This window comes from Topomyia yanbarensis, chromosome 1 (genome assembly GCF_030247195.1).
Source record: "Topomyia yanbarensis strain Yona2022 chromosome 1, ASM3024719v1, whole genome shotgun sequence".
NCBI classification, from domain to species: Eukaryota; Metazoa; Arthropoda; class Insecta; order Diptera; family Culicidae; genus Topomyia; species Topomyia yanbarensis.
The window spans coordinates 135,087,011-135,092,786 of NC_080670.1; the positions used below are offsets into that span (position 1 = coordinate 135,087,011).

Below are 5,776 nucleotides of genomic sequence, written 5' to 3' on the forward strand. Positions count from 1 at the left end.
CAATAAAGAACAAATTTGAATTCCTATCATTGGTATCGGCGGAATGGAAAGCAATTACAGAAGGGTAAATTCATCTATATGTTCCGAATTTCTCTTTTAGTGTGATAAAGAAATGGTTTAGTAGTTTTCATTCCATAGCACGCGTGTTTATTCATTGCGTATTGTCTTTGTAGGAGCGTTTCTTTTCGTTAAAATATGGATATGTTTTGTAAAGTTAGAAATAATTCTTCCCTAACAAAGATTTCAAAACCATAAGTTAGTCTTGTTCGACAATGAATCTTTTCCCTACTGATTCGCAAAATTTTAGTTTTGTTGAAAAGTGTCAACGGAAAACAAAATGTCCTCACGTTGGAATAACATTAACGCTAAGAGGTACCGTAAACGTCTCAAAGAGGCGCAAACACAGGAAAAGAATGTTCCTAAAACTGATGCCGAACGTTCGGCGGAAAGTCGAAAACGGAAGAAAGTGGTCGCAGAAGTCGACAGAGATGCTCCTGGTCCATCAAGACCTAGGAATTTATCTGTGGAAGAAGTTACCGTTCAAGCACTTTCGAGTGAAGTCGTTAGTGAAGATTTTCGATCTTTTATTGGCAATGAAGCCATCGGGACACACGAGGGTAAGCTTGAAAGTACAAATTATGTGATAAAAGCTATGCGTGGTGTTTAAGCGGACCCTACACGAGTAAAAATATTGACAATATTTTATATATTGATTAATATATTGATGGTGTAAGGTCACCTTGAAAATATTGATGCTGTAGAATTTAAATGAGATTGATGGATTTAAGCAGTCTTGTCAATATATTTATTGACAATATGTCTGTCTCGTGTAGGGTCCGCTTAACAAAATGTGAATTTTCGATATCATTGTCAAAACTCTTAGAATATGAATCCGCATAAGCAAAATCAATATCCTATGAACCCCTAAAAGCTATTGGGTTGCAGTTCTCCCCCAATTAGTGAAAGTTTGTTACAGTGGTAGCTAGCATAGATTATGTAACGGTACAAACTTGTGCGACATTAATCCAACATTAGTCCGACTATATTTCATGTCAATAACACCATCAGTATCTCATTCTCCTGCTTGTGAAATCAGCTCGGTTTCCTGTACTGCATATAATCGCACCTTGTTTCTTGGAGGAGCCTCCGGAGGTTTACTGTCACTCGCCAATTTTTTTGTAATGAAAATATAACAAACAAAATTTCCAATTGGAAATTGACTGTGCAGACTGACACTATCGCAACAGACCCCCCGCCTTTCTACTCGTTACTGTATAATAAGAATTGTTTGGGAATACAAGCTATGGATGACAAAGAAAATTATGAATGTAGAATATATGTTTACTAAGTGTCTGCAAGGTGAACATTCAATAAACAAATGTATCAATCTATAACAATGCAGCCGTTCATGTTCGGGTTATTATTTAAGGTGTTGACAAATAGAACTCGCTAAGGTAAGTGCAATAAAGTTTTGTTCAGAGGAATAGTATATATGTGTTATGTAGGTAGTGAAAAAAGCGCCGCCTCGCCGATCCTAGCAACCTGAATCCGACAATTAGGAATAAAATATATATGTTACAGCATTATATCGTATTTATGCATCTTGCTTGGTCAGTTCATAAATGTCGGATATTGAATCGATTTTAGGAGTTTTGCAAACGAAGAATTGCATATCGAACCGTGTTGCTCATATCTGTGTCATTAAAAATCAAACATCCCCATGCACCCATCTTCATCATGATCTATATCAACGCCGCCGTTGCGAGTTCGGAAACCACGTGACATCAGAAAACTATTAGAAACGTCATCATAATCATCATTATCATTTCAATCGTTTAAACACCGACAGCTAAATCTCAAAAGGAGTTTGATTCCCAGAAAACAGTTTTGAGCATACCTTCGTCACAACCATTGATGCATTCTACATCATTCCTGTTTCCAACTCTGGGTAGTGATTGGGATTGCTGTGATGTGGGGTTGATTCTTTCCTTCAATACTGAGCAGTTCTTTAAATTTGCATGCCTAATAAGTTCGCAAGCAAACTGTTGATCCACTCGTTTGCCCAGTTTACTCAAACTTAAGGGTTGATTCTTCTTTCAAACATGAGTAGTTCTCTGAATCTGTATATCAAATAGCTCTCGCAAGTAAACGATCGACTCGTTTGACCGGTTTACTCAAACTTAGGGGTTGATTCCTTTCAAACAAGAGCAGTTCTTTGAATCTATATACCAAGTAGCTCCCACAAGTAAACTGTAGATTTCATTTGCCCGGCTTACTCCAACTTGGAGTTTCATTTCTTCTTTCCGACATTTCCATGAATCTGTACTGAAATCGTAGGGAATGCACATTGTGCAAAAGTTTTTTTGTCGTACACAAACCCATTGAACCTTGTTCGAAACGACCTTTATGCCAAATGTCTTTCAAAGCATAGAACATACACTGGGCTTTTGTCAAATGGCTAACAACCATGGTCCGTTTTTGCTCGGGACGTTTTACATACACTGCAACCAGCAGCTAAGAGACCTAAAACTGGAGACACTTGTTAAATCATACAAACCAGATGATAGGAATAACTGTTTAACAGATATAGCTTTAGTGATAATTGCTTCATAGGATTGAATGTAAATCAGGGGCGGATCCAGAAAAAAGTTTCGGGAGGGGTCCGAAATTTCGATTTTAAAATGAACATTGCACAATTATAAATACGTAATAACAATATTTAATGAATATCAGTTATGTTGGACAAATTTGGTTTGCAATGATTTTGAAATAGAAACTTATATGAAATTGAAACTAATTTGAAATTTCTCAACAAGTAAAAACATTTCGGAGGGGGTCCGGACCCCCAAGACCCTCCCCCTGGATCCGCCACTGATGTAAATCAAATGAACATTGTATTTCAGTTCAATAAAATCAGTTTAAATTTCCTGCGGGGTAGTTTCATTTCCATATGTTCTTCGGGTGAATGTGATTAAGGCGAACGTCTTTTGGGTGCACGTGATGTTCGGATGAATGACGTTTGGGTTTGAGACGCATGTCATTCAAACAAATGTGATAGAATCATAATATATATATATATATATATATATATATATATATATATATATATATATATATATATATATATATATATATATATATATATATATATATATATATATATATATATATATATATATATATATATATATATATATATATATATATATATATATATATATATATGTATATTTATGTATATATATATATATATATATATATTTATATATATATATATATATATATATATATATATATATATATATATATATATATATATATATATATATATATATATATATATATATATATATATATATATATATATATATATATATATATATATATATATATATATATATATATATATATATATATATATATATATATATATATATATATATATTTATATATATATATATATATAACTGCTTTCGATTCTCTGGATTTCTAATTCAAAAAAGTCTTCAAATTTTAGAGATGGCCTATTCTGGTCAGATCCTCAAAAACACTTCAATTTCTAAAATAATATAATAATTTATGTAATAACGGCTCATGAGTACTGGTATCACTTTGTAGTAAAATGAATTAGTATAAAATTATATTCACCTACAGCTACTCAAGATTCCACCATCGGTTCTGTTGCTCAGGCGCATAATCTATTGAGTTCTGCTCGAGAATCCAGTGTCAACCGTATCATTTCTTCACCTGTGCAAACAAGTCAGGGTGAGTAATTCGAACAAATTGTAAAACTCTCAACTTCATAACAAATGTGTTTCTCAGAACTATTTGATCCAAATTTCGAAGGAGCTGTTCGAGAATTTGAAAGAAAGTTCTCAAATAACAACTTCGGTTTCCCGTGCGGTGTATGTGACAGACTGTGGTTTGTGAACGACCTGAAACCTATCACATGCGCTGAAGCCGAAGTTTTACATACCACCGATATCGACATAAGAGGGTTGTCCGCTTGCCAGACCTGCCGTAGCAGTCTAAAACGCGGTAAAATACCCATATTGGCCGTGTCAAATGGCTTTAGATACCCGGATTATCCATCGAATCCACCTCTCCCACCTCTGGATCGATTGATTTCACCACGATTGCCTTTTATCAAATATTATAAATAACAATATAGTCCACTCTCGCAAATCCCATACGAATCGTAAAAGACATAAAACTTGCGCCATCTCGTGCCGAAAAAGTATTTTAATCATAATAAACAATCATTTGTAGCTCTCCTGCGTTTAACGTGTAATGCAAAATGAACTGTCAAAAATCAAATCAATCGAGTCGTTTTTCGCCTCCAAGTGGTAATGTTTTGATAATTAAGTTCTTTTGCCATCAAATTATTGTTTTTTTTGCAGAAGGACAATACCGCCATGGTGGATGCTTTAAAATATCGGCCCTTGACGATTTACTTGAAACTCCGCAGTAAAATAACGAAGGTAAGATATGAATATTTCTGTCTCGAGTTACGATTCAACTATGCTCCAATTTTCATTTCAGATAAATTCAACACAAGTGAACAGTGCTCATTGATACACTGGTATGTGCAAGCTGCACATAACGTCACATCCATGCTGCGATGCTTGTCCAATGGAGGCCATTGAGAGGCCCAATACACACGATTGTGGAGGTGTACGTAGTGCATGTGCAGCACTGCAGTGCCATTGCGGTGTGATTTGCTGCATATAGGAAGTGAGTTCTAATAAGTATACGGAGTGGGTACGCATGCGTTAACTGATTTAAACGAATGCATTCATCTTGTGTGGTGCAATACGGCTTCGTCATATTCCATTTTTCCGGAAGGTTTATTATTGTTTACAATGCATGTGAGATTCGTTGGAAAGCGAATTTAATGTCGTCGTAAATGAGAATGCGAACCACTTTCGTTCGAAACTCTCATTCGTCATAAACAAGAATAAGGGTGACCATATGACGTCATCAGATTATCTTTTCAGTGAAAATGGAATTGCGTAGTGACGAAGCCGCACGTCACCTTACTTTAGCATAAATCAGTCAACGCAGATGTACCATAGGGGTGGTACGATGAAAAGGCTCCAAGCACACGGTGAAGCAAATTATAGCGTAGGTGGCATTGTAGAATCTAAGCTGTTCAAGGTGAATGTATTGGATTTCGACGAGAATGTTTAAGGCGGTAGTTCTTTTTCGATCCAGTGTTGAAGATCGTAATTTACAGTTCATAAAATGAAAAAAAGATCATGAGCCACTGGTTTTTTATAAATAAATAAATCCATAAATAAAATTACATTGTTTTATCTTTTGTGTGTATCGACTAATATTTGAAAGCTACTGGCAAGTTAGACTTATGTCTTAATGTTTAATTTTCAGCGCTTCGTCGCAAACTTCTTGTACTTCTTATCTCTTCGTTTTTGTTGTTCAACGGTCTGGATCTTCATATTCAACTGTTGCAGTTTTGCCTTGATTAACATGTTGAAATATTTGTTGGCAATCATTTTAGCACATGGAACACATAGAGTGTTGTAAACTAGATGATTTTGCTCGCTTTGAGCCTCATATGACCAAAATATAACGTTTATAAGTTTATGCTTAACGCCTACGACTGATTTTTTTAAAAAATGTTCAAAGTTTTTATCGAAAACGCTTACCAATTTTTTACAAAACTTAAATATGCCTAAACCTGGTGGGTTTAACTTTGAATCAGGTCTGAACTTTTTATGATTCAGTAGAATTAAGTTAGTTTTTGACACCAAACGAG

General features: G+C 34.7%; 1 long non-coding RNA gene across 1 annotated transcript; it reads left to right on the forward strand.

The window, feature by feature from the left end:
* Window positions 1-4,310: 4,310 nt before the first annotated feature.
* Window positions 4,311-5,258, forward strand: LOC131676362 (uncharacterized). The gene is made up of 3 exons (XR_009303157.1): window positions 4,311-4,346; window positions 4,401-4,481; window positions 4,543-5,258. It is a non-coding gene; the product is annotated as an uncharacterized LOC131676362 (long non-coding RNA).
* Window positions 5,259-5,776: the final 518 nt, after the last annotated feature.